Here is an 18,013-nt window from a genome sequence, read left to right as displayed (position 1 = left end):
ATTCAAAATTATTTGGTACAGCCATGTTTTCAACTCCGACTGATTTTGCAATTAGTCCATAAGGCATACATGCATTCAGAACATCTGAGCCCACTGACCCAAAATTCAAATATTTTATTTTATTAGCAAAAATGTACCATGATAAAATAGTTTTCAGAAATTATTAATATTGGTTTGGTAACAATTTGTATTTTAGATCAGTTTTGCTTCCATAAAACAATGTCACAACTGGATTTCAATAAATCCTACTCTGACTAGCACTAACTATAGTGGAACTTTAGGATGATCAAAGTTTATTTTTGAGCATGCTCACAGATTATACCTGCAGTATATGAACTCTCTATTTATGCCCTGACTAATAACTCCAAAGCGTTACCATAAAGAAACAGACTCATCTTCACCTCCTGCAGGACAAGAAATACAGTACAGTAACCTTTACATCAAGGCTGCAATGGGTATGTGCTTATAGTGAGAAAGAGCAGGGGGTATAGCTCAGTGGTAGAGCATTCGACTGCAGATCGAGAGGTCCCTTGTTCAAATCCGGTGCCCCCTATTACTTACTTTTAATGTATAGCATCACTTTGCAGTCTATACCTCGTTTGGGACTCAAGTAATGTAAAAACATACTCAAGTGGCAGTCAGGCAACAAAAAATGTTGAAATGTCAACTTAATACTTTACCTCAGGAAAGTACAGTATCAGTGGCAGGTTTTGACTGCTAATTTGATAGAGAATTATACAGGATAAAATCACTATACATGAAGGATGAATGCTTTATTCCTAACTAACTTTGATAAATAAGGGAGTATTGGGCATTAACATGGCAGAATTACAATTTTTTTGGTGCAGCCATGTTTTGAACTCATACTGATTTTGCAATTAGTCCATAAGGCATACATGCATTCCGAACATCTGAGCCCACTGACCTAAAAATCAAATATTTGATTTTATTGCCAAAATGTATCTCAATCAGTTAGTTTTCAGAAATTATTAATATTGGTTTAGTGACAATTTGTATTTTAGTTCTCTTTGGCTTCCATAAAACAATGTCACAACTGGATTTCAATATATACTACTCTGACTAGCACGAACAATAGTGGAGCTTTAGGATGATCAAAGTTTCTTTTTAAACATGCTCACAGATTATACCTACAGTATGTAAACTCTCTATTTATGCCCTGACTAATAACTCCAAACCTTTACCATAAAGAAACAAACTCATCTTCACCTCCTGCAGGACAAGAAATACAGTACAGTAACCTTTACATCAAGGCTGCAATGTGTATGGTCTTATAGTTAGAAAGACCAGGGGGTATAAATCAGTTGTTGAGCATTCGAGTGCATGTCGAGAGATCCCTGGTTCAAATCCAGGTGCCCCTATAATTTGCTTTTAATGTATAGCGTCCCTTTGCAGTCTATACCTCGTTTGGGACTCAAGTAATGTAAAAACATACTCAAGTGGCAGTCAGGCAACAAAAAATGTTGACATTTCAACTTAATACTTTACCTCAGGAAAGTACAGTATCAGTGGCAGGTTTTTACAGCTACTTTTGATAGAGAATTATACAGCATAAAATAACTGTACATGAAGGATGAATGCTTTATTCCTAACTAACTTTGATAAATAAGGGAGTATTGGGCATTAACATGGCAGAATTCAAAATTATTTGGTACAGCCATGTTTTCAACTCCGACTGATTTTGCAATTAGTCCATAAGGCATACATGCATTCCGAACATCTGAGACCACTGACCTAAAAATCAAATATTTGCTTTTATTGCCAAAATGTATCTCAATCAGTTAGTTTTCAGAAATTATTAATATTGGTTTAGTGAGAATTTGTATTTTAGTTCTCTTTGGCTTCCATAAAACAATGTCACAACTGGATTTCAATATATACTACTCTGACTAGCACGAACAATAGTGGAACTTTAGGATGATCAAAGTTTCTTTTTGAGCATGCTCACAGATTATACCTGCAGTATGTGAACTCTCTATTTATGCCCTGACTAATAACTCCAAAGCGTTACCATAAAGAAACAGACTCATCTTCACCTCCTGCAGGACAAGAAATACAGTACAGTAACCTTTACATCAAGGCTGCAATGTGTATGTGCTTATAGTGAGAAAGAGCAGGGGGTATATCTCAGTGGTAGAGCATTCGACTGCAGATCGAGAGGTCCCTGGTTCAAATTCGGGTGCCCCCTATTACTTACTTTTTAAAGTATAGCATCACTTTGCAGTCTATACCTCGTTTGGGACTCAAGTAATGTAAAAACATACTCAAGTGGCAGTCAGGCAACAAAAAATTTTGACATTTCAACTTAATACTTTACCTCAGGAAAGTACAGTATCAGTGGCAGTTTTTTACAGCTACTTTTGATAGAGAATTATACAGCATAAAATAACTGTACATGAAGGATGAATGCTTTATTCCTAACTAACTTTGATAAATAAGGGAGTATTGGGCATTAACATGGCAGAATTCAAAATTATTTGGTACAGCCATGTTTTCAACTCCGACTGATTTTGCAATTAGTCCATAAGGCATACATGCATTCAGAACATCTGAGCCCACTGACCCAAAATTCAAATATTTTATTTTATTAGCAAAAATGTACCATGATAAAATAGTTTTCAGAAATTATTAATATTGGTTTGGTAACAATTTGTATTTTAGATCAGTTTTGCTTCCATAAAACAATGTCACAACTGGATTTCAATAAATCCTACTCTGACTAGCACTAACTATAGTGGAACTTTAGGATGATCAAAGTTTATTTTTGAGCATGCTCACAGATTATACCTGCAGTATATGAACTCTCTATTTATGCCCTGACTAATAACTCCAAAGCGTTACCATAAAGAAACAGACTCATCTTCACCTCCTGCAGGAAAAGAAATACAGTACAGTAACCTTTACATCAAGGCTGCAATGGGTATGTGCTTATAGTGAGAAAGAGCAGGGGGTATAGCTCAGTGGTAGAGCATTCGACTGCAGATCGAGAGGTCCCTTGTTCAAATCCGGTGCCCCCTATTACTTACTTTTAATGTATAGCATCACTTTGCAGTCTATACCTCGTTTGGGACTCAAGTAATGTAAAAACATACTCAAGTGGCAGTCAGGCAACAAAAAATGTTGAAATGTCAACTTAATACTTTACCTCAGGAAAGTACAGTATCAGTGGCAGGTTTTGACTGCTAATTTGATAGAGAATTATACAGGATAAAATCACTATACATGAAGGATGAATGCTTTATTCCTAACTAACTTTGATAAATAAGGGAGTATTGGGCATTAACATGGCAGAATTACAATTTTTTTGGTGCAGCCATGTTTTGAACTCATACTGATTTTGCAATTAGTCCATAAGGCATACATGCATTCCGAACATCTGAGCCCACTGACCTAAAAATCAAATATTTGATTTTATTGCCAAAATGTATCTCAATCAGTTAGTTTTCAGAAATTATTAATATTGGTTTAGTGACAATTTGTATTTTAGTTCTCTTTGGCTTCCATAAAACAATGTCACAACTGGATTTCAATATATACTACTCTGACTAGCACGAACAATAGTGGAGCTTTAGGATGATCAAAGTTTCTTTTTAAACATGCTCACAGATTATACCTACAGTATGTAAACTCTCTATTTATGCCCTGACTAATAACTCCAAACCTTTACCATAAAGAAACAAACTCATCTTCACCTCCTGCAGGACAAGAAATACAGTACAGTAACCTTTACATCAAGGCTGCAATGTGTATGGTCTTATAGTTAGAAAGACCAGGGGGTATAAATCAGTTGTTGAGCATTCGAGTGCATGTCGAGAGATCCCTGGTTCAAATCCAGGTGCCCCTATAATTTGCTTTTAATGTATAGCGTCCCTTTGCAGTCTATACCTCGTTTGGGACTCAAGTAATGTAAAAACATACTCAAGTGGCAGTCAGGCAACAAAAAATGTTGACATTTCAACTTAATACTTTACCTCAGGAAAGTACAGTATCAGTGGCAGGTTTTTACAGCTACTTTTGATAGAGAATTATACAGCATAAAATAACTGTACATGAAGGATGAATGCTTTATTCCTAACTAACTTTGATAAATAAGGGAGTATTGGGCATTAACATGGCAGAATTCAAAATTATTTGGTACAGCCATGTTTTCAACTCCGACTGATTTTGCAATTAGTCCATAAGGCATACATGCATTCCGAACATCTGAGACCACTGACCTAAAAATCAAATATTTGCTTTTATTGCCAAAATGTATCTCAATCAGTTAGTTTTCAGAAATTATTAATATTGGTTTAGTGAGAATTTGTATTTTAGTTCTCTTTGGCTTCCATAAAACAATGTCACAACTGGATTTCAATATATACTACTCTGACTAGCACGAACAATAGTGGAGCTTTAGGATGATCAAAGTTTCTTTTTAAACATGCTCACAGATTATACCTACAGTATGTAAACTCTCTATTTATGCCCTGACTAATAACTCCAAACCTTTACCATAAAGAAACAGACTCATCTTCACCTCCTGCAGGACAAGAAATACAGGACAGTAACCTTTACATCAAGGCTGCAATGTGTATGGTCTTATAGTTAGAAAGACCAGGGGGTATAAATCAGTTGTTGAGCATTCGAGTGCATGTCGAGAGGTCCCTGGTTCAAATCCGGGTGCCCCTATAATTTGCTTTTAATGTATAGCGTCCCTTTGCAGTCTATACCTCGTTTGGGACTCAAGTAATGTAAAAACATACTCAAGTGGCAGTCAGGCAACAAAAAATGTTGACATTTCAACTTAATACTTTACCTCAGGAAAGTACAGTATCAGTGGAAGGTTTTTACAGCTACTTTTGATAGAGAATTATACAGCATAAAATAACTGTACATGAAGGATGAATGCTTTATTCCTAACCAACTTTGATAAATAAGGGAGTATTGGGCATTAACATGGCAGAATTCAAAATGATTTTGTGCAGCCATGTTTTGAACTCATACTGATTTTGCAATTAGTCCATAAGGCATACATGCATTCCGAACATCTGAGCCCACTGACCTAAAAATCAAATATTTGATTTTATTGCCAAAATGTATCTCAATCAGTTAGTTTTCAGAAATTATTAATATTGGTTTAGTGACAATTTGTATTTTAGTTCTCTTTGGCTTCCATAAAACAATGTCACAACTGGATTTCAATATATACTACTCTGACTAACACGAACAATAGTGGAGCTTTAGGATGATCAAAGTTTCTTTTTAAACATGCTCAGCATTCGAGTGCATGTCGAGAGGTCCCTGGTTCAAATCCAGGTGCCCCTATAATTTGCTTTTAATGTATAGCGTCCCTTTGCAGTCTATACCTTGTTTGGGACTCAAGTAATGTAAAAACATACTCAAGTGGCAGTCAGGCAACAAAAAATGTTGACATTTCAACTTAATACTTTACCTCAGGAAAGTACAGTATCAGTGGCAGGTTTTTACAGCTACTTTTGATAGAGAATTATACAGCATAAAATAACTGTACATGAAGGATGAATGCTTTATTCCTAACTAACTTTGATAAATAAGGGAGTATTGGGCATTAACATGGCAGAATTCAAAATTATTTGGTACAGCCATGTTTTCAACTCCGACTGATTTTGCAATTAGTCCATAAGGCATACATGCATTCAGAACATCTGAGCCCACTGACCCAAAATTTAAATATTTTATTTTATTAGCAAAAATGTACCATGATAAAATAGTTTTCAGAAATTATTAAAATTGGTTTGGTAACAATTTGTATTTTAGATCAGTTTTGCTTCCATAAAACAATGTCACAATTGGATTTCAATAAATCCTACTCTGACTAGCACTAACTATAGTGGAACTTTAGGATGATCAAAGTTTCTTTTTGAGCATGCTCACAGATTATACCTGCAGTATGTGAACTCTCTATTTATGCCCTGACTAATAACTCCAAAGCGTTACCATAAAGAAACAGACTCATCTTCACCTCCTGCAGGACAAGAAATACAGTACAGTAACCTTTACATCAAGGCTGCAATGTGTATGTGCTTATAGTGAGAAAGAGCAGGGGGTATAGCTCAGTGGTAGAGCATTCGACTGCAGATCGAGAGGTCCCTGGTTCAAATCTGGGTGCCCCCTATTACTTACTTTTAATGTATAGCATCACTTTGCAGTCTATACCTCGTTTGGGACTCAAGTAATGTAAAAACATACTCAAGTGGCAGTCAGGCAACAAAAAATGTTGACATTTCAACTTAATACTTTACCTCAGGAAAGTACAGTATCAGTGGCAGGTTTTTACAGCTACTTTTGATAGAGAATTATACAGCATAAAATAACTGTACATGAAGGATGAATGCTTTATTCCTAACTAACTTTGATAAATAAGGGAGTATTGGGCATTAACATGGCAGAATTCAAAATTATTTGGTACAGCCATGTTTTCAACTCCGACTGATTTTGCAATTAGTCCATAAGGCATACATGCATTCAGAACATCTGAGCCCACTGACCCAAAATTCAAATATTTTATTTTATTAGCAAAAATGTACCATGATAAAATAGTTTTCAGAAATTATTAATATTGGTTTGGTAACAATTTGTATTTTAGATCAGTTTTGCTTCCATAAAACAATGTCACAACTGGATTTCAATAAATCCTACTCTGACTAGCACTAACTATAGTGGAACTTTAGGATGATCAAAGTTTCTTTTTGAGCATGCTCACAGATTATACCTGCAGTATGTGAACTCTCTATTTATGCCCTGACTAATAACTCCAAAGCGTTACCATAAAGAAACAGACTCATCTTCACCTCCTGCAGGACAAGAAATACAGTACAGTAACCTTTACATCAAGGCTGCAATGTGTATGTGCTTATAGTGAGAAAGAGCAGGGGGTATAGCTCAGTGGTAGAGCATTCGACTGCAGATCGAGAGGTCCCTGGTTCAAATCCGGGTGCCCCCTATTACTTACTTTTAATGTATAGCATCACTTTGCAGTCTATACCTCGTTTGGGACTCAAGTAATGTAAAAACATACTCAAGTGGCAGTCAGGCAACAAAAAATGTTGAAATGTCAACTTAATACTTTACCTCAGGAAAGTACAGTATCAGTGGCAGGTTTTGACTGCTAATTTGATAGAGAATTATACAGGATAAAATCACTATACATGAAGGATGAATGCTTTATTCCTAACTAACTTTGATAAATAAGGGAGTATTGGGCATTAACATGGCAGAATTACAATTTTTTTGGTGCAGCCATGTTTTGAACTCATACTGATTTTGCAATTAGTCCATAAGGCATACATGCATTCCGAACATCTGAGCCCACTGACCTAAAAATCAAATATTTGATTTTATTGCCAAAATGTATCTCAATCAGTTAGTTTTCAGAAATTATTAATATTGGTTTAGTGACAATTTGTATTTTAGTTCTCTTTGGCTTCCATAAAACAATGTCACAACTGGATTTCAATATATACTACTCTGACTAGCACGAACAATAGTGGAGCTTTAGGATGATCAAAGTTTCTTTTTAAACATGCTCACAGATTATACCTACAGTATGTAAACTCTCTATTTATGCCCTGACTAATAACTCCAAACCTTTACCATAAAGAAACAAACTCATCTTCACCTCCTGCAGGACAAGAAATACAGTACAGTAACCTTTACATCAAGGCTGCAATGTGTATGGTCTTATAGTTAGAAAGACCAGGGGGTATAAATCAGTTGTTGAGCATTCGAGTGCATGTCGAGAGATCCCTGGTTCAAATCCAGGTGCCCCTATAATTTGCTTTTAATGTATAGCGTCCCTTTGCAGTCTATACCTCGTTTGGGACTCAAGTAATGTAAAAACATACTCAAGTGGCAGTCAGGCAACAAAAAATGTTGACATTTCAACTTAATACTTTACCTCAGGAAAGTACAGTATCAGTGGCAGGTTTTTACAGCTACTTTTGATAGAGAATTATACAGCATAAAATAACTGTACATGAAGGATGAATGCTTTATTCCTAACTAACTTTGATAAATAAGGGAGTATTGGGCATTAACATGGCAGAATTCAAAATTATTTGGTACAGCCATGTTTTCAACTCCGACTGATTTTGCAATTAGTCCATAAGGCATACATGCATTCCGAACATCTGAGACCACTGACCTAAAAATCAAATATTTGCTTTTATTGCCAAAATGTATCTCAATCAGTTAGTTTTCAGAAATTATTAATATTGGTTTAGTGAGAATTTGTATTTTAGTTCTCTTTGGCTTCCATAAAACAATGTCACAACTGGATTTCAATATATACTACTCTGACTAGCACGAACAATAGTGGAACTTTAGGATGATCAAAGTTTCTTTTTGAGCATGCTCACAGATTATACCTGCAGTATGTGAACTCTCTATTTATGCCCTGACTAATAACTCCAAAGCGTTACCATAAAGAAACAGACTCATCTTCACCTCCTGCAGGACAAGAAATACAGTACAGTAACCTTTACATCAAGGCTGCAATGTGTATGTGCTTATAGTGAGAAAGAGCAGGGGGTATATCTCAGTGGTAGAGCATTCGACTGCAGATCGAGAGGTCCCTGGTTCAAATTCGGGTGCCCCCTATTACTTACTTTTTAAAGTATAGCATCACTTTGCAGTCTATACCTCGTTTGGGACTCAAGTAATGTAAAAACATACTCAAGTGGCAGTCAGGCAACAAAAAATTTTGACATTTCAACTTAATACTTTACCTCAGGAAAGTACAGTATCAGTGGCAGTTTTTTACAGCTACTTTTGATAGAGAATTATACAGCATAAAATAACTGTACATGAAGGATGAATGCTTTATTCCTAACTAACTTTGATAAATAAGGGAGTATTGGGCATTAACATGGCAGAATTCAAAATTATTTGGTACAGCCATGTTTTCAACTCCGACTGATTTTGCAATTAGTCCATAAGGCATACATGCATTCAGAACATCTGAGCCCACTGACCCAAAATTCAAATATTTTATTTTATTAGCAAAAATGTACCATGATAAAATAGTTTTCAGAAATTATTAATATTGGTTTGGTAACAATTTGTATTTTAGATCAGTTTTGCTTCCATAAAACAATGTCACAACTGGATTTCAATAAATCCTACTCTGACTAGCACTAACTATAGTGGAACTTTAGGATGATCAAAGTTTATTTTTGAGCATGCTCACAGATTATACCTGCAGTATATGAACTCTCTATTTATGCCCTGACTAATAACTCCAAAGCGTTACCATAAAGAAACAGACTCATCTTCACCTCCTGCAGGACAAGAAATACAGGACAGTAACCTTTACATCAAGGCTGCAATGTGTATGGTCTTATAGTTAGAAAGACCAGGGGGTATAAATCAGTTGTTGAGCATTCGAGTGCATGTCGAGAGGTCCCTGGTTCAAATCCGGGTGCCCCTATAATTTGCTTTTAATGTATAGCGTCCCTTTGCAGTCTATACCTCGTTTGGGACTCAAGTAATGTAAAAACATACTCAAGTGGCAGTCAGGCAACAAAAAATGTTGACATTTCAACTTAATACTTTACCTCAGGAAAGTACAGTATCAGTGGAAGGTTTTTACAGCTACTTTTGATAGAGAATTATACAGCATAAAATAACTGTACATGAAGGATGAATGCTTTATTCCTAACCAACTTTGATAAATAAGGGAGTATTGGGCATTAACATGGCAGAATTCAAAATGATTTTGTGCAGCCATGTTTTGAACTCATACTGATTTTGCAATTAGTCCATAAGGCATACATGCATTCCGAACATCTGAGCCCACTGACCTAAAAATCAAATATTTGATTTTATTGCCAAAATGTATCTCAATCAGTTAGTTTTCAGAAATTATTAATATTGGTTTAGTGACAATTTGTATTTTAGTTCTCTTTGGCTTCCATAAAACAATGTCACAACTGGATTTCAATATATACTACTCTGACTAACACGAACAATAGTGGAGCTTTAGGATGATCAAAGTTTCTTTTTAAACATGCTCAGCATTCGAGTGCATGTCGAGAGGTCCCTGGTTCAAATCCAGGTGCCCCTATAATTTGCTTTTAATGTATAGCGTCCCTTTGCAGTCTATACCTTGTTTGGGACTCAAGTAATGTAAAAACATACTCAAGTGGCAGTCAGGCAACAAAAAATGTTGACATTTCAACTTAATACTTTACCTCAGGAAAGTACAGTATCAGTGGCAAGTTTTTACAGCTACTTTTGATAGAGAATTATACAGCATAAAATAACTGTACATGAAGGATGAATGCTTTATTCCTAACTAACTTTGATAAATAAGGGAGTATTGGGCATTAACATGGCAGAATTCAAAATTATTTGGTACAGCCATGTTTTCAACTCCGACTGATTTTGCAATTAGTCCATAAGGCATACATGCATTCAGAACATCTGAGCCCACTGACCCAAAATTTAAATATTTTATTTTATTAGCAAAAATGTACCATGATAAAATAGTTTTCAGAAATTATTAAAATTGGTTTGGTAACAATTTGTATTTTAGATCAGTTTTGCTTCCATAAAACAATGTCACAACTGGATTTCAATAAATCCTACTCTGACTAGCACTAACTATAGTGGAACTTTAGGATGATCAAAGTTTCTTTTTGAGCATGCTCACAGATTATACCTGCAGTATGTGAACTCTCTATTTATGCCCTGACTAATAACTCCAAAGCGTTACCATAAAGAAACAGACTCATCTTCACCTCCTGCAGGACAAGAAATACAGTACAGTAACCTTTACATCAAGGCTGCAATGTGTATGTGCTTATAGTGAGAAAGAGCAGGGGGTATAGCTCAGTGGTAGAGCATTCGACTGCAGATCGAGAGGTCCCTGGTTCAAATCTGGGTGCCCCCTATTACTTACTTTTAATGTATAGCATCACTTTGCAGTCTATACCTCGTTTGGGACTCAAGTAATGTAAAAACATACTCAAGTGGCAGTCAGGCAACAAAAAATGTTGACATTTCAACTTAATACTTTACCTCAGGAAAGTACAGTATCAGTGGCAGGTTTTTACAGCTACTTTTGATAGAGAATTATACAGCATAAAATAACTGTACATGAAGGATGAATGCTTTATTCCTAACTAACTTTGATAAATAAGGGAGTATTGGGCATTAACATGGCAGAATTCAAAATTATTTGGTACAGCCATGTTTTCAACTCCGACTGATTTTGCAATTAGTCCATAAGGCATACATGCATTCAGAACATCTGAGCCCACTGACCCAAAATTCAAATATTTTATTTTATTAGCAAAAATGTACCATGATAAAATAGTTTTCAGAAATTATTAATATTGGTTTGGTAACAATTTGTATTTTAGATCAGTTTTGCTTCCATAAAACAATGTCACAACTGGATTTCAATAAATCCTACTCTGACTAGCACTAACTATAGTGGAACTTTAGGATGATCAAAGTTTCTTTTTGAGCATGCTCACAGATTATACCTGCAGTATGTGAACTCTCTATTTATGCCCTGACTAATAACTCCAAAGCGTTACCATAAAGAAACAGACTCATCTTCACCTCCTGCAGGACAAGAAATACAGTACAGTAACCTTTACATCAAGGCTGCAATGTGTATGTGCTTATAGTGAGAAAGAGCAGGGGGTATAGCTCAGTGGTAGAGCATTCGACTGCAGATCGAGAGGTCCCTGGTTCGAATCCGGGTGCCCCCTATTACTTACTTTTAATGTATAGCATCACTTTGCAGTCTATACCTCGTTTGGGACTCAAGTAATGTAAAAACATACTCAAGTGGCAGTCAGGCAACAAAAAATGTTGAAATGTCAACTTAATACTTTACCTCAGGAAAGTACAGTATCAGTGACAGGTTTTGACTGCTAATTTGATAGAGAATTATACAGGATAAAATCACTATACATGAAGGATGAATGCTTTATTCCTAACTAACTTTGATAAATAAGGGAGTATCGGGCATTAACATGGCAGAATTACAATTTTTTTGGTGCAGCCATGTTTTGAACTCATACTGATTTTGCAATTAGTCCATAAGGCATACATGCATTCCGAACATCTGAGCCCACTGACCTAAAAATCAAATATTTGCTTTTATTGCCAAAATGTATCTCAATCAGTTAGTTTTCAGAAATTATTAATATTGGTTTAGTGACAATTTGTATTTTAGTTCTCTTTGGCTTCCATAAAACAATGTCACAACTGGATTTCAGTATATACTACTCTAACTAGCACGAACAATAGTGGAGCTTTAGGATGATCAAAGTTTCTTTTTAAACATGCTCACAGATTATACCTACAGTATGTAAACTCTCTATTTATGCCCTGACTAATAACTCCAAACCTTTACCATAAAGAAACAGACTCATCTTCACCTCCTGCAGGACAAGAAATACAGGACAGTAACCTTTACATCAAGGCTGCAATGTGTATGGTCTTATAGTTAGAAAGACCAGGGGGTATAAATCAGTTGTTGAGCATTCGAGTGCATGTCGAGAGGTCCCTGGTTCAAATCCAGGTGCCCCTATAATTTGCTTTTAATGTATAGCGTCCCTTTGCAGTCTATACCTCGTTTGGGACTCAAGTAATGTAAAAACATACTCAAGTGGCAGTCAGGCAACAAAAAATGTTGACATTTCAACTTAATACTTTACCTCAGGAAAGTACAGTATCAGTGGCAGGTTTTTACAGCTACTTTTGATAGAGAATTATACAGCATAAAATAACTGTACATGAAGGATGAATGCTTTATTCCTAACTAACTTTGATAAATAAGGGAGTATTGGGCATTAACATGGCAGAATTCAAAATTATTTGGTACAGCCATGTTTTCAACTCCGACTGATTTTGCAATTAGTCCATAAGGCATACATGCATTCAGAACATCTGAGCCCACTGACCCAAAATTCAAATATTTTATTAGCAAAAATGTACCATGATAAAATAGTTTTCAGAAATTATTAATATTGGTTTGGTAACAATTTGTATTTTAGATCAGTTTTGCTTCCATAAAACAATGTCACAAATGGATTTCAATAAATCCTACTCTGACTAGCACTAACTATAGTGGAACTTTAGGATGATCAAAGTTTCTTTTTGAGCATGATCACAGATTATACCTGCAGTATGTGAACTCTCTATTTATGCCCTGACTAATAACTCCAAAGCGTTACCATAAAGAAACAGACTCATCTTCAACTTCTGCAGGACAAGAAATACAGTACAGTAACCTTTACATCAAGGCTGCAATGTGTATGTGCTTATAGTGAGAAAGAGCAGGGGGTATAGCTCAGTGGTAGAGCATTCGACTGCAGATCGAGAGGTCCCTGGTTCAAATCCAGGTGCTCCCTATTACTTACTTTTAATGTATAGCATCACTTTGCAGTCTATACCTCGTTTGGGACTCAAGTAATGTAAAAACATACTCAAGTGGCAGTCAGGCAACAAAAAATGTTGAAATGTCAACTTAATACTTTACCTCAGGAAAGTACAGTATTAGTGACAGGTTTTGACTGCTAATTTGATAGAGAATTATACAGGATAAAATCACTATACATGAAGGATGAATGCTTTATTCCTAACTAACTTTGATAAATAAGGGAGTATTGGGCATTAACATGGCAGAATTACAATTTTTTTGGTGCAGCCATGTTTTGAACTCATACTGATTTTGCAATTAGTCCATAAGGCATACATGCATTCCGAACATCTGAGCCCACTGACCTAAAAATCAAATATTTGATTTTATTGCCAAAATGTATCTCAATCAGTTAGTTTTCAGAAATTATTAATATTGGTTTAGTGACAATTTGTATTTTAGTTCTCTTTGGCTTCCATAAAACAATGTCACAACTGGATTTCAATATATACTACTCTGACTAGCACGAACAATAGTGGAGCTTTAGGATGATCAAAGTTTCTTTTTAAACATGCTCACAGATTATACCTACAGTATGTAAACTCTCTATTTATGCCCTGACTAATAACTCCAAACCTTTACCATAAAGAAACAGACTCATCTTCACCTCCTGCAGGACAAGAAATACAGTACAGTAACCTTTACATCAAGGCTGCAATGTGTATGGTCTTATAGTTAGAAAGACCAGGGGGTATAAATCAGTTGTTGAGCATTCGAGTGCATGTCGAGAGGTCCCTGGTTCAAATCCAGGTGCCCCTATAATTTGCTTTTAATGTATAGCGTCCCTTTGCAGTCTATACCTCGTTTGGGACTCAAGTAATGTAAAAACATACTCAAGTGGCAGTCAGGCAACAAAAAATGTTGACATTTCAAATTAATACTTTACCTCAGGAAAGTACAGTATCAGTGGCAGGTTTTTACAGCTACTTTTGATAGAGAATTATACAGCATAAAATAACTGTACATGAAGGATGAATGCTTTATTCCTAACTAACTTTGATAAATAAGGGAGTATTGGGCATTAACATGGCAGAATTCAAAATTATTTGGTACAGCCATGTTTTCAACTCCGACTGATTTTGCAATTAGTCCATAAGGCATACATGCATTCAGAACATCTGAGCCCACTGACCCAAAATTCAAATATTTTATTTTCTTAGCAAAAATGTACCATGATAAAATAGTTTTCAGAAATTATTAATATTGATTTGGTAACAATTTGTATTTTAGATCAGTTTTGCTTCCATAAAACAATGTCACAACTGGATTTCAATAAATCCTACTCTGACTAGCACTAACTATAGTGGAACTTTAGGATGATCAAAGTTTCTTTTTGAGCATGCTCACAGATTATACCTGCAGTATGTGAACTCTCTATTTATGCCCTGACTAATAACTCCAAAGCGTTACCATAAAGAAACAGACTCATCTTCACCTCCTGCAGGACAAGAAATACAGTACAGTAACCTTTACATCAAGGCTGCAATGTGTATGTGCTTATAGTGAGAAAGAGCAGGGGGTATAGCTCAGTGGTAGAGCATTCGACTGCAGATCGAGAGGTCCCTGGTTCAAATCTGGGTGCCCCCTATTACTTGCTTTTAATGTATAGCATCACTTTGCAGTCTATACCTCGTTTGGGACTCAAGTAATGTAAAAACATACTCAAGTGGCAGTCAGGCAACAAAAAATGTTGAAATGTCAACTTAATACTTTAACTCAGGAAAGTACAGTATCAGTGGCAGGTTTTGACTGCTAATTTGATAGAGAATTATACAGGATAAAATCACTATACATGAAGGATGAATGCTTTATTCCTAACTAACTTTGATAAATAAGGGAGTATTGGGCATTAACATGGCAGAATTACAATTTTTTTGGTGCAGCCATGTTTTGAACTCATACTGATTTTGCAATTAGTCCATAAGGCATACATGCATTCCGAACATCTGAGCCCACTGACCTAAAAATCAAATATTTGATTTTATTGCCAAAATGTATCTCAATCAGTTAGTTTTCAGAAATTATTAATATTGGTTTAGTGACAATTTGTATTTTAGTTCTCTTTGGCTTCCATAAAACAATGTCACAACTGGATTTCAATATATACTACTCTGACTAGCACGAACAATAGTGGAGCTTTAGGATGATCAAAGTTTCTTTTTAAACATGCTCACAGATTATACCTACAGTATGTAAACTCTCTATTTATGCCCTGACTAATAACTCCAAACCTTTACCATAAAGAAACAGACTCATCTTCACCTCCTGCAGGACTAGAAATACAGTACATTAACCTTTACATCAAGGCTGCAATGTGTATGGTCTTATAGTTAGAAAGACCAGGGGGTATAAATCAGTTGTTGAGCATTCGAGTGCACGTCGAGAGGTCCCTGGTTCAAATCCAGGTGCCCCTATAATTTGCTTTTAATGTATAGCGTCCCTTTGCAGTCTATACCTCGTTTGGGACTCAAGTAATGTAAAAACATACTCAAGTGGCAGTCAGGCAACAAAAAATGTTGACATTTCAACTTAATACTTTACCTCAGGAAAGTACAGTATCAGTGGCAAGTTTTTACAGCTACTTTTGATAGAGAATTATACAGCATAAAATAACTGTACATGAAGGATGAATGCTTTATTCCTAACTAACTTTGATAAATAAGGGAGTATTGGGCATTAACATGGCAGAATTCAAAATGATTTGGTACAGCCATGTTTTCAACTCCGACTGATTTTGCAATTAGTCCATAAGGCATACATGCATTCAGAACATCTGAGCCCACTGACCCAAAATTCAAATATTTTATTTTATTAGCAAAAATGTACCATGATAAAATAGTTTTCAGAAATTATTAATATTGGTTTGGTAACAATTTGTATTTTAGATCAGTTTTGCTTCCATAAAACAATGTCACAACTGGATTTCAATAAATCCTACTCTGACTAGCACTAACTATAGTGGAACTTTAGGATGATCAAAGTTTCTTTTTGAGCATGCTCACAGATTATACCTGCAGTATGTGAACTCTCTATTTATGCCCTGACTAATAACTCCAAAGCGTTACCATAAAGAAACAGACTCATCTTCACCTCCTGCAGGACAAGAAATACAGTACAGTAACCATTACATCAAGGCTGCAATGTGTATGTGCTTATAGTGAGAAAGAGCAGGGGGTATAGCTCAGTGGTGGAGCATTCGACTGCAGATCGAGAGGTCCCTGGTTCAAATCCGGGTGCCCCCTATTACTTACTTTTTAATGTATAGCATCACTTTGCAGTCTATACCTTGTTTGGGACTCAAGTAATGTAAAAACATACTCAAGTGGCAGTCAGGCAACAAAAAATGTTGACATTTCAACTTAATACTTTACCTCAGGAAAGTACAGTATCAGTGGCAGGTTTTTACAGCTACTTTTGATAGAGAATTATACAGCATAAAATAACTGTACATGAAGGATGAATGCTTTATTCCTAACTAACTTTGATAAATAAGGGAGTATTGGGCATTAACATGGCAGAATTCAAAATTATTTGGTACAGCCATGTTTTCAACTCCGACTGATTTTGCAATTAGTCCATAAGGCATACATGCATTCAGAACATCTGAGCCCACTGACCCAAAATTCACATATTTTATTTTCTTAGCAAAAATGTACCATGATAAAATAGTTTTCAGAAATTATTAATATTGATTTGGTAACAATTTGTATTTTAGATCAGTTTTGCTTCCATAAAACAATGTCACAACTGAATTTCAATAAATCCTACTCTGACTAGCACTAACTATAGAGGAACTTTAGGATGATCAAAGGTTCTTTTTGAGCATGCTCACAGATTATACCTGCAGTATGTGAACTCTCTATTTATGCCCTGACTAATAACTCCAAAGCGTTACCATAAAGAAACAGACTCATATTCACCTCCTGCAGGACAAGAAATACAGTACAGTAACCTTTACATCAAGGCTGCAATGTGTATGTGCTTATAGTGAGAAAGAGCAGGGGGTATAGCTCAGTGGTAGAGCATTCGACTGCATATCGAGAGGTCCCTGGTTCAAATCCGGGTGCCACCTATTACTTACTTTTAATGTATAGCATCACTTTGCAGTCTATACCTCGTTTGGGACTCAAGTAATGTAAAAACATACTCAAGTGGCAGTCAGGCAACAAAAAATGTTGACATTTCAACTTAATACTTTACCTCAGGAAAGTACAGTATCAGTGGCAGGTTTTTACAGCTACTTTTGATAGAGAATTATACAGCATAAAATAACTGTACATGAAGTATGAATGCTTTATTCCTAACTAACTTTGATAAATAAGGGAGTATTGGGCATCAACATGGCAGAATTCAAAATTATTTGGTACAGCCATGTTTTCAACTCCGACTGATTTTGCAATTAGTCCATAAGGCATACATGCATTCAGAACATCTGAGCCCACTGACCCAAAATTCAAATATTTTATTTTATTAGCAAAAATGTACCATGATAAAATAGTTTTCAGAAATTATTAATATTGGTTTGGTAACAATTTG

At 35.6% G+C, this 18,013-nt stretch overlaps 12 non-coding genes across 12 annotated transcripts; all 12 read left to right on the top strand.

Annotated features, from left to right (window-relative positions):
• Positions 1 to 481: 481 nt before the first annotated feature.
• On the top strand, positions 482 to 552 carry TRNAC-GCA (transfer RNA cysteine (anticodon GCA)). Its single transcript has one exon. It is a non-coding gene; the product is annotated as a tRNA-Cys (tRNA).
• A 1,582-nt stretch (positions 553 to 2,134) lies between these two features.
• On the top strand, positions 2,135 to 2,206 carry TRNAC-GCA (transfer RNA cysteine (anticodon GCA)). The gene has a single exon. It is a non-coding gene; the product is annotated as a tRNA-Cys (tRNA).
• A 758-nt stretch (positions 2,207 to 2,964) lies between these two features.
• Positions 2,965 to 3,035, top strand: TRNAC-GCA (transfer RNA cysteine (anticodon GCA)). Its single transcript has one exon. It is a non-coding gene; the product is annotated as a tRNA-Cys (tRNA).
• Positions 3,036 to 6,081: 3,046 nt separating this feature from the next.
• On the top strand, positions 6,082 to 6,153 carry TRNAC-GCA (transfer RNA cysteine (anticodon GCA)). Its single transcript has one exon. It is a non-coding gene; the product is annotated as a tRNA-Cys (tRNA).
• Positions 6,154 to 6,910: 757 nt separating this feature from the next.
• Positions 6,911 to 6,982, top strand: TRNAC-GCA (transfer RNA cysteine (anticodon GCA)). The gene has a single exon. It is a non-coding gene; the product is annotated as a tRNA-Cys (tRNA).
• A 1,582-nt stretch (positions 6,983 to 8,564) lies between these two features.
• On the top strand, positions 8,565 to 8,636 carry TRNAC-GCA (transfer RNA cysteine (anticodon GCA)). The gene has a single exon. It is a non-coding gene; the product is annotated as a tRNA-Cys (tRNA).
• A 2,222-nt stretch (positions 8,637 to 10,858) lies between these two features.
• On the top strand, positions 10,859 to 10,930 carry TRNAC-GCA (transfer RNA cysteine (anticodon GCA)). Its single transcript has one exon. It is a non-coding gene; the product is annotated as a tRNA-Cys (tRNA).
• Positions 10,931 to 11,687: 757 nt separating this feature from the next.
• On the top strand, positions 11,688 to 11,759 carry TRNAC-GCA (transfer RNA cysteine (anticodon GCA)). The gene has a single exon. It is a non-coding gene; the product is annotated as a tRNA-Cys (tRNA).
• A 1,578-nt stretch (positions 11,760 to 13,337) lies between these two features.
• TRNAC-GCA (transfer RNA cysteine (anticodon GCA)) lies at positions 13,338 to 13,409 on the top strand. Its single transcript has one exon. It is a non-coding gene; the product is annotated as a tRNA-Cys (tRNA).
• Positions 13,410 to 14,992: 1,583 nt separating this feature from the next.
• TRNAC-GCA (transfer RNA cysteine (anticodon GCA)) lies at positions 14,993 to 15,064 on the top strand. Its single transcript has one exon. It is a non-coding gene; the product is annotated as a tRNA-Cys (tRNA).
• A 1,583-nt stretch (positions 15,065 to 16,647) lies between these two features.
• On the top strand, positions 16,648 to 16,719 carry TRNAC-GCA (transfer RNA cysteine (anticodon GCA)). Its single transcript has one exon. It is a non-coding gene; the product is annotated as a tRNA-Cys (tRNA).
• A 758-nt stretch (positions 16,720 to 17,477) lies between these two features.
• Positions 17,478 to 17,549, top strand: TRNAC-GCA (transfer RNA cysteine (anticodon GCA)). Its single transcript has one exon. It is a non-coding gene; the product is annotated as a tRNA-Cys (tRNA).
• The last annotated feature ends 464 nt before the right edge of the window (positions 17,550 to 18,013 follow it).

The sequence above is a fragment of the Pseudophryne corroboree genome, chromosome 1, assembly GCF_028390025.1.
Source record: "Pseudophryne corroboree isolate aPseCor3 chromosome 1, aPseCor3.hap2, whole genome shotgun sequence".
NCBI lineage: Eukaryota > Metazoa > Chordata > Amphibia > Anura > Myobatrachidae > Pseudophryne > Pseudophryne corroboree.
This window is presented reverse-complemented; position numbering and strand designations above follow the sequence as displayed.